Source organism: Daphnia pulicaria, unplaced genomic scaffold (assembly GCF_021234035.1).
Source record: "Daphnia pulicaria isolate SC F1-1A unplaced genomic scaffold, SC_F0-13Bv2 h1tg000136l, whole genome shotgun sequence".
NCBI lineage: Eukaryota > Metazoa > Arthropoda > Branchiopoda > Diplostraca > Daphniidae > Daphnia > Daphnia pulicaria.
This window is the reverse complement of record NW_025804829.1, coordinates 12,501-22,500: the sequence shown is the minus strand read 5'-3', so window position 1 is coordinate 22,500 and position 10,000 is coordinate 12,501. Positions and strand designations below refer to the sequence as shown.

General features: G+C 49.3%; 3 non-coding genes across 3 annotated transcripts in view; all 3 read right to left on the bottom strand.

Annotated features, from left to right (window-relative positions):
* Positions 1–1,694, bottom strand: part of LOC124319197 — a 4,577-nt gene extending 2,883 nt beyond the window's left edge. The window contains exon 1 of the ribosomal RNA XR_006912892.1: positions 1–1,694. This exon is cut by the window's left edge and continues 2,883 nt beyond it. This is a non-coding gene — a ribosomal RNA (large subunit ribosomal RNA).
* A 641-nt stretch (positions 1,695–2,335) lies between these two features.
* On the bottom strand, positions 2,336–2,488 carry LOC124319198. The gene has a single exon (XR_006912893.1). It is a non-coding gene; the product is annotated as a 5.8S ribosomal RNA (ribosomal RNA).
* Positions 2,489–3,424: 936 nt separating this feature from the next.
* LOC124319200 lies at positions 3,425–5,720 on the bottom strand. Its single transcript, XR_006912895.1, has one exon. It is a non-coding gene; the product is annotated as a small subunit ribosomal RNA (ribosomal RNA).
* Between the last annotated feature and the right edge of the window lie 4,280 nt (positions 5,721–10,000).

The following is a 10,000-nucleotide window of genomic DNA, read 5'->3' as shown; positions in this document are numbered from 1 at the left end:
GGCCTCAGCGCCGTCGCTCTCTTCGAGCTGACACGGACGTTATTCGCTCTGCCGACCGACGGCCCGGTATAGGCACGACGCTATAGCGCCTCCCATTTTAAGGGCTAGTTGCTTCGGCAGGTGAGTTGTTACACACTCCTGAGCGGATTCCGACCTCCATGGCCACCGTCCTGCTGTCTTTAGCAACCAACTCCTTTTCGTGGGATCCGAAATGTGCGTCGTTTAGGCGCCTTAACCGGGCGTTTGGTTCATCCCACAGCGCCAGTTCTGCTTACCAAAAATGGCCCACTGGGCGCTCAGATTCAAATCAATTGCCGCGGCCTCAATCAAGGAAAAAGGCCGGGCTTCTCACCCATTGAAAGTTTGAGAATAGGTTGAGGTCGTTTCGACCCCAAGGCCTCTAATCATTCGCTTTACCGGATGAAACTCCGTTTGTTCTCTTTGCGAGCACCAGCTATCCTGAGGGAAACTTCGGGGGGAACCAGCTACTAGATGGTTCGATTAGTCTTTCGCCCCTATACCCAACTCCGACGATCGATTTGCACGTCAGAATCGCTGCGGACCTCCACCAGGGTTTCCCCTGGCTTCGTCCTGGCCAGGCATAGGTCACCATCTTTCGGGTCCCAACGTGTGCGCTCTGGGTTCGTCCGGCCGACTCGACCAAACCCTTTTAAGGGGGAAAGATCTCGCGAGCATTCGGACGCCCTGGGGTTGCGCCCGCTCTGTTCGAGACGGGATCACCCCTCGCGGATGCACCCTCATCGGGGCCGCTTCACTTTCATTGCGCCTCGCGAGTTTAGTTTGATAATTTCTCGACGACTTGCGCACATGTTAGACTCCTTGGTCCGTGTTTCAAGACGGGTCGGGTGGGACCCGACTTCTACTCTCCGCTCTGGGCCTCCACAGGTTGAGCACCGCAACTTTTTCTCTTTTACAAAAAAAAGCTACGACACCTCCCGGGAGGAGACAGGTCACGACCGGGCAGTACTGTTGGGAAACGCCGCGCTCGTCATCGCGGCACCCGCGAAGGTAACCACGAAACTCGCTAACGGACGCCCCGTGTAACAGACACCCAGTCGGTCGCGGAGTCCTACTAGGCCCCCCACTTGCGGACCTTGGCGTGGCTATTGCGATCGCAGAACGACTTATGCAAGAGAGCCGCCAATTCAGGCAGTCTCCATGCAGCGTTAAGGGCATACAACCAAGTGCCGGGAGCGGGGACTTGTTCGACCTTCGAGGGCCCACCCGTTTAACCCCCTGAACGGTTTCACGCACTCTTGAACTCTCTCTTCAAAGTTCTTTTCAACTTTCCCTCGCGGTACTTGTTCGCTATCGGTCTCGTGGCGATATTTAGCCTTAGAAGGAGTTTACCTCCCGCTTAGGGCTGCACGCTCAAGCAACCCGACTCTTGGGAAGGGATCCGATGCACGGTCTCGGCTCGTCTTATCTACGGGCCTGACACCCTCTGTGGGTTGCTCGCCCCGTTCATGGAGACTTGGACGATAGATACCGGACAGACGCGCACGATCCTCCCGAACACCACATTCCTCGGCACCCGCTCAACCGGGCGCGAGGTTCGGTGCTGGGCTCATCCCTGTTCGCTCGCCGCTACTAAGGGAATCCTTGTTAGTTTCTTTTCCTCCGCTTACTGATATGCTTAAGTTCAGCGGGTAGTCTCATCTAAACTGAGGTCAGAATGAATTGTTTGTTTTCAAAAGGAGACAACACTTTATCTAGCTCGGCAGACTTTGGCGTTTTAAAGCCGGGAAAGATTGAATAATTGCCGGTTCAAATTTTTTTTTTTCGAAATAAAGCGAGTCTCTCGTTATTCGCAAAAATTAATTTACGAAAAGTGACAGGGCGTCCTGCGGCTTTTTGTATTGAAACAACGCGTCGTGCGCGAACCAAGCTTGCATAACGAGCGGTTAGAGTGAGTGATAATTCGCGGTGGTCGACACTTCGACACGCCCGGCGCACACACACAACTAAACTCGCGTTGAAGCGGTATATCGCGCACACGCAGCCGACACCTTGTTCGAGAAGATGTGTTTATTTCTAAAATTTTTTTTTGAGTTGGCTCAAAAATTTCCCATCTGTTTTGCCATCGAAAAAGGTTTCTTTTGAATAGAGAGGAAAAAAACAAAACAGGGCGAACCTTCTTTTATTTTTCCCCCTTTTTTGTATTTGAGGCATCGCGGACACTTAAGTCGCGCGGCACCCAGACGTTAGAGATTCGGGAGCTTTTATGCGGTCAGGCCGGGTGAAAAATAAATCTCGCCGCGACCCAACATGCAAAACCAAGACTGAAAAAATCTCTGTTCGTTCATCATTCGACCGACCCTCAGTCAGATGTGGCCCGAGCGAGAAGCTGGGCCGCCATTTACGTTCAAGATTTCGATGCTCCATGTGTTCTGCAGTTCGCATGGATTAGCGCACTTTGCTGCGCTCTTCATCGATCCACGAGCCTAGTGATCCACCGTTCAGGGTCGTATATAAAACGACATATTCGTTTTCTTCTCTCTTTTTCTCCAACCCGCCCAAGCAAATGAATGCGAGGGCGGAGAAAGAAAGCCAGAAAGAAAATGTTCCGATAAACACTCGTACTAGAATTTGGGTTTAGTGTGTTATTGTGATTTTGAATTCTTCCTACTTCATCGAGAGGGCGAAGGGCAAGCTTAAAAAACATTCGGTTTTCAACGGCATAGTGTCGGGCTTTGGAGTGTTAGTCTATACGACGCACACGCACGCAACCACGAGTATCTACGCCCGAAAAGAACGTCCAGAGTAAAGTCTCACACTTTCGTCCCCCACCGAGAATCAAAAAATCCCGAAGACGAAGAGAGAAACAAAAAAAAAACAATTTCGATTGGGCGTATCCGCTTTAAACCACCGCGCATCAGAGCGCCTGATACCCGTTCAAAATCTTGATGTTTTTTTTTTTTTTTTCCGACTCTCCATCCACCGAGTTTTTATTTTTCAAAGTGTTTGATTTAGGGACTAAGACTTTATAAAATCTCCTTTATTGTTCCTTCGGTACTCGCGGCCCAGGCGGGCTATCGTATTCTTCACTCTACTAACGTCAACACTGTGAGCGCCGCTAAAGGTCGAATGAATCTATAGAGACATTCACCATCGAAGCAGGAAGAATTTGCTCACGGCCATAGACCAAATCGAAAGACTTTGTGTTTTTTTTTGAGCCGAGAGGAAAGAAAAATCAATTTGAAAAGGCGAATCCGCTTTAAACCACCGCGCATCAGAGCGCCTGATACCCGTTCAAAATAAATGATTTTCTTCCGTCAACCCACACATAGTTCATACGATGTCTTACGCCGAAAGACTTTTGATGGGGTTTTTTTTGTTTTGCAACTTTTAGTTGTTTCGTGCTCAACCAAAGCCATATGCGCAAAACATTTGTCTTGTTCGTTTATGATCCTTCCGCAGGTTCACCTACGGAAACCTTGTTACGACTTTTACTTCCTCTAAAGGATCAAGTTCGACCATCTTTCAGTCTCGCCGTTGGTAGGCACCGCACGGGCAGAGATTGCTCCCCACTCGACGGCACCCCGACAAGCCCGTCCGAAGGCCTCACTAAATCATTCAATCGGTAGTAGCGACGGGCGGTGTGTACAAAGGGCAGGGACGTAATCGACGCGGGCTAGTGACCCGCGCGCTACTAGGGATTCCTGGTTCATGGGGATCATTGCAGTCCCCAATCCCAACCACGAAGGAGGTTCAGCGGTTACCCGGTCCTTTCGGACAGGGAGAGTGAAACACGCTGATTCCTTCAGTGTAGCGCGCGTGCGGCCCAGGACATCTAAGGGCATCACAGACCTGTTATTGCTCACTGTCACGCGGCTGGACGCCGCTTGTCCCTCTAAGAAGACTGCGTGACGGACGCGAGAGCAGAAGGTATCGCCGGGGATGACGACGACCGAATAACAATAGAGCCAGCCCCCGCGAGACATTCCCGACAAAGCCCCGCCATACCTCATCCGCCAGGCAACCAACCCGTGAAGGCCGTACACCCGACGAACAAAGCACAACGAAACCAAGCCGAGAGATTGCCTCACTAAAGGAACCAGTCCCACCGAGACCCGAATCGCCGCCACCTGATCCCGACGCCTCCGTACTCCCTTCGGTTTCAATTGATAAAACCCGTCACCTATTTAGCAGGCTAGAGTCTCGTTCGTTATCGGAATTAACCAGACAAATCGCTCCACCAACTAAGAACGGCCATGCACCACCACCCACCGAATCAAGAAAGAGCTCTCAATCTGTCAATCCTTCCAGTGTCCGGGCCTGGTGAGGTTTCCCGTGTTGAGTCAAATTAAGCCGCAGGCTCCACTCCTGGTGGTGCCCTTCCGTCAATTCCTTTAAGTTTCAGCTTTGCAACCATACTTCCCCCGGAACCCAAAGACTTTGGTTTCCCGGAAGCTGCCCGTCGAGTCATTGGAGTAACTCCGACGGATTGCTGGTTGGCATCGTTTATGGTTAGAACTAGGGCGGTATCTGATCGCCTTCGAACCTCTAACTTTCGTTCTTGATCAAGGAAAACATTCTTGGCAAATGCCTTCGCTGTTGTTCGTCTTGCGGCGGTCCAAGAATTTCACCTCTGTCGCCGCAGTACGAATGCCCCCGTCCGTCTCTATTGACCATTACCTCGGGTCCAAAAGTAAAAGACCAGCAAAATCGGACCGAGGTCCTATTCCATCATTCCATGCTGCGATATTCAGGCGTTGGGATACACCTGCTTTGAGCACTCTAATTTGTTCAAAGTAAACGTTGCCGGCCGCCCGAGACACCCGGTGAAGGGCACCCCGAACGATTGACTGGGTGGAGCGAATCGAGTCAACTACGACCAAAATTTAAAAAAGAACCCGAAAGAACTTTCCAACTCTGGCCGCAGATACAACAACGACGCACCGACCACCACTCCGGCGATGTTGTCCGACCGTGAAGAGAGTCGGGCTTTGACACCCGGGCTCCCAGAGCGTGAAACGCAACACCCTTGATTCAGAGCGGCGCCGCCCGGCCGAAGACAGACATCCGACTACGAGCTTTTTAACCGCAACAACTTTAATATACGCTATTGGAGCTGGAGTTACCGCGGCTGCTGGCACCAGACTTGCCCTCCAATGGTTCCTCGTTAAAGGATTTAAAGTGTACTCATTCCAATCACGGGGCCTCGGAAGAGTCCCGTATCGTTATTTTTCGTCACTACCTCCCCGTGCCGGGAGTGGGTAATTTGCGCGCCTGCTGCCTTCCTTGGATGTGGTAGCCGTTTCTCAGGCTCCCTCTCCGGAATCGAACCCCGATTCCCCGTTACCCGTTGCAACCATGGTAGGCGCGTAACCTACCATCGACAGTTGATAAGGCAGACATTTGAAAGATACGTCGCCGGCGCGAAGGCCGTGCGATCGGCGTGAAGTTATCCAGAGTCACCAAAATTGGTACGGTGCGCGAGCCCGAAAGCCCGGCCCCGACTGGTTTTGATCTAATAAAAGCACCTCTTCTGCGAGCCCGAAAGCCCGCAGTCGAGGCTCGAGTGCATGTATTAGCTCTAGAATTACCACAGTTATCCAAGTAGGATGGAGTGGATCTAAGGAACCATAACTGATTTATTGAGCCATTCGCGGTTTCGCCGTCTAGCGGCTTGTACTTAGACATGCATGGCTTAATCTTTGAGACAAGCATATGCTACTGGCAGGATCAACCAGGTATTTCGTGTATGTTTGTTTGATATGCATCCGGCGAGTTGCGGGTTTTTATTTCGCCCACGCATCACCAAACACACACCAAATCAACACGTTTTTCGTTTTTTTTCTTTTTCTTCGGAAACTAAAATTTTTGATCGCAACGCCTGGCGTGTCACAGCGAGTCCCAGTGAAGAGAAACACCGATCCGATCCGTTTGTTGGATTTTTTTCATTTCAATTTCCAAAGTCAAAGACCATTCAACGGTCTATGAGCCCAAAGTGAATCGGATTCATTCGACCGGTCTTGATATATTCATCAACTTTTTTTCCCGTATTACGGTTTTCGACGGTCATATGTGGCGTGCTGTATGCTCATAAGTCAAGCCTGCTTTACTAAGCTGACAAGCATACATCTTTTAAATTTTTGTGGGCTCAGAGTTTTATTTTTATTTTTCCACCGCCGAGGCACACTCTCGCATCACCCCGCACGACACACACACACACACACACCTCACCGCTCAACGGTCACACGAGGCAGAATTTTCCGCAAAGACTTTCGAAGAGAAAGAGAAAACTCGGAACAACCGCGGTCAGAGGCCAGCATAGAGGCATCGTATAGAAAGTCATGGGCGGAAAAAAACAAATCATTTCAAGTCGAGACAAGCAACCAGACTACCCCTATAAAAGTGCGCAATTCTTTAAGAGTTCACCGAAGAATGACCGAGATCAAGTATGCACGAAACGAACATATTCCAAGGGCAGCTGAATAAGCGATTCTGCGCCGAAGCGCGAGAAAAGCAAGCGGTACACCGATGGGGATCGTTTTTTTATCGTGTTAGATTCGTTGTTGTCAAGCAAGGATTCTCAAAATGTTTTTTGCATTGCACCCAAGTTTCGTACTGATTACTTGTCGCAGACCGGTGACTGTCAAAAAAAATTTTTTACGTTTTTTCTTGAGAGGTCACTGCCTACACACAACTCCGGGCGGGCCGTACACTCACAGCCGTTTGAATTCTCCCTTCGTGTGTCATGGCCATAACTGAGCGTACATCTTACCGGGCGCCGAGTTGATCTGGCTTGTTCGATGAACGTTCGGGATACGTACAATCGATATAGCTCCAACCGTAACTCGTTTGTAATTACGCCGGCCATACTCAGCGGGCGCTCAGCTCAGCTCTCGATATCTTCCGTCGAAGGGAAGTTCGTAGTAAAAGAGAGTCAGAGTCGACGCCACATTTTGCGGTCCTCGCATCTCATCCGATTTTTGAATTTTATAGATTTGCCATCACTTCCACCCAATTCTCTCGTATATTTCAATCTCTTGACTTTGTCCGACCGGGCCGTCTTCGCCCCCCTTCAACTCCGTCCATCTCCACTTCTGTGTTCCACACAACGAGCTTCCGTCAAACGGCAAAATGTGAAATATGCGCACGCCGCACGAAATAATTTGAAAGCGTTCTGTTTGGTGGCTTTTTTATTTTTTATCTCTCGGCTCACACACACACACACACATTTCCGCCTGAACGGTAATTTTTTTTGATACGGTGTCAAAAAGTGAAAAGACGCGCACCATTTTCTTTTCTCTTCCGTATCGTCGCTGACGGTAAACGCTGATGGTTATGATGCCGTAAGTTTGGAAGAAAGAATCTTTCCCGTCTTGTCTTGTTACGGTAAAATAACAAAGAACAAGCGTCCGATTTCTCTCACAGACGGCCACAGACAAACCACACGTGCCGAAGAAACGAAACGTCCGAAACCAAAAAAATGTTTGACGCGCGCACCTCTTCTGAACTTTTCGACCAAGAGTCGTTGGATCGAGTGACGAGCTTCTCAGCTGTCGCACCAATCGGTGAAGCGGGCGTTTGAATTCCCGTCCACATCGCGGTTCGGATATATTTTTACATATACCGACCATCGGAAATTTCGAAAACGGTTTTACCGAAGGAATGATATTTCACACACCGACAGCTCATCGAGTTCGTCTCCGTTCAACGGTTTTTTTTTTTAAGACTTTTTGATCGCATGGGGCTAAACTGGTTAGAGCAAAGCCGCGATCCAAGCAGTGAAAAAAAAACAAAGACAGTGCAAGCGCGATCGAACGGAATCGAAACTAAAATCATGTGAAGTGGCGGGCGGAAAGGAGCTCAGCTACGGTGGAAATGAAACTACAACTAACGCCGAACCGGACAACTTCCCATTCTGCGTCTTCGTTTCATTTCCCAAAGCTCCCCGTCGATACCAAAGTTTTTGCGTCGAAGCTACTAAAGAAATTTCGCGCTTTCCTTTTCGCCTCTTTCGCCTTCCCTTCGATATCTATCCAACCACCGGCTTCGACTTTATTTCTTTCACCCGTCTATTCGCCCGATAGTCGACGGTCGGCCATTCTTTGGTATCGGCCAGGCGGACTAACAAGAAGTAAGACTCGTTTGAAAAATTTGGACCGGGCTTTACAATCGCTGCTTGTCGTAATGTCGCAAATTTGAAAAAAATTTTCAATTCGAGAAACCAAACTATTCGACACTTCGAAAATTTTTGGGACTCTGAAAATTTTTCCGAGTTTAGGAATCGAGACCTCTTCTATACTAAGGAAAACCACTAATGTTCCGCCGCATAATGTCTCCGTTTTCCGGCTCATTTTTAGCGATTGGACGGGGACATTGCCCCATCCAACCGCCAGCCGACTTTCAGGAACCGTCGTTTTCAAAGTTGGGACTTAGAAAATTTTCGACGAGTGGGAATTTTTTACGGTCGCAAGTCATCACGACACGCCCGACCAACCCATTTGAGAGCCGCCACGCCTCGACGGTGTGACGGCTTCTTTTTTTCGAATCGACGGGTCTCGCTCACTCCTCTCTCGCGCCGACCAGAGGCCGGGCGAGAGAGTCGTTGCCAAACACCGTCGTCGGAAATGGGAGAATTTGAGTGGGAATTTTTTACGGTCGCGAGTCATCACGACACGCCCGACCAACCCACTTGAGAGCCGCCACGCCTCGACGGTGTGACGGCTTCTCTTTTCGAATCGACGGGTCTCGCTCACTCCTCTCTCGCGCCGACCAGTGGCCGGGCGAGAGAGTCGTTGCCAAACACCGTCGTCGGAAATCGAGAAATTTTCATTTCCATTTCCATTTTTTTTCATCGGCCTTTATACGTCCAAGTCCCGCCAACCACGTCACTACCACGTCGTCGGGACTTAGAAAAATTTTTCAATTTTTCGGACTTAGAAAATTTTTCAACTTTCTTTTTTTCGACAACCTCTTCCCTATATAGGAAAGTAGTGGATGTTCCGGGCAGTAACTGTACGAAAAAGTCGATTTCCGAATTTTTGCCGGACATTCACCTGAGCTCAGGCCGGGCCGCCCGCTCAACTGCCGCCCGGTCACCACCAAAAACCGGTCTTGGAAATTTTAGGACTTAGAAAATTTTTCAACTTTTTCTTTCTCGACAACCTCTTCCCTATATAGGAAAGTAGTGGATGTTCCGGGCAGTAACTGTACGAAAAAGTTGATTTCCGAAATTTTGCCGGGCTTTCACCAGAGCTCAGGCGGGGCTTACCATCACACCCGCCGACCGGTCACCACCAAAAACCGGTCTTGGAAATTTTAGGACTTAGAAATTTTTTCCAACTTTTTTTCTTTCGCTCTTTCTCTCTTTTTCAGCCGTCTTTGCTCGTCCCAGTGCCGCCTATAGCTTCACTATCCATCGTCGGGACTTAGAAAAATTTTTCAATTTTTCGGACTTAGAAAATTTTTTCAATTTTCATTTTCGACAACCTCTTCCCTATATAGGAAAGTAGTGGATGTTCCGGGCAGTAACTGTACGAAAAAGTTGATTTCCGAAATTTTGCCGGACATTCACCTGAGCTCAGGCCGGGCCGCCCGCTCAACTGCCGACCGGTCTCCACCAAAAACCGGTCTTGGAAATTTTAGGACTTAGAAATTTTTTCCAACTTTTTTTCTTTCGCTCTTTCTCTCTTTTTCAGCCGTCTTTGCTCGTCCCAGTGCCGCCTATAGCTTCACTATCCATCGTCGGGACTTAGAAAAATTTTTCAATTTTTCGGACTTAGAAAATTTTTTCAATTTTCATTTTCGACAACCTCTTCCCTATATAGGAAAGTGGTGGATGTTCCGGGCAGTAACTGTACGAAAAAGCTCATTTCCGAGAGGGTCGCCGGACTTTCACCAGAGCCCGGGCCGGGCCGCCCGCTCAACTGCCGACCGGTCTCCACCAAAAACCGGTCTTGGAATTTTTCGGACTTAGAAATTTTTTCCAACTTTTTTCTTTCGCTCTTTCTCTCTTTTTCAGCCG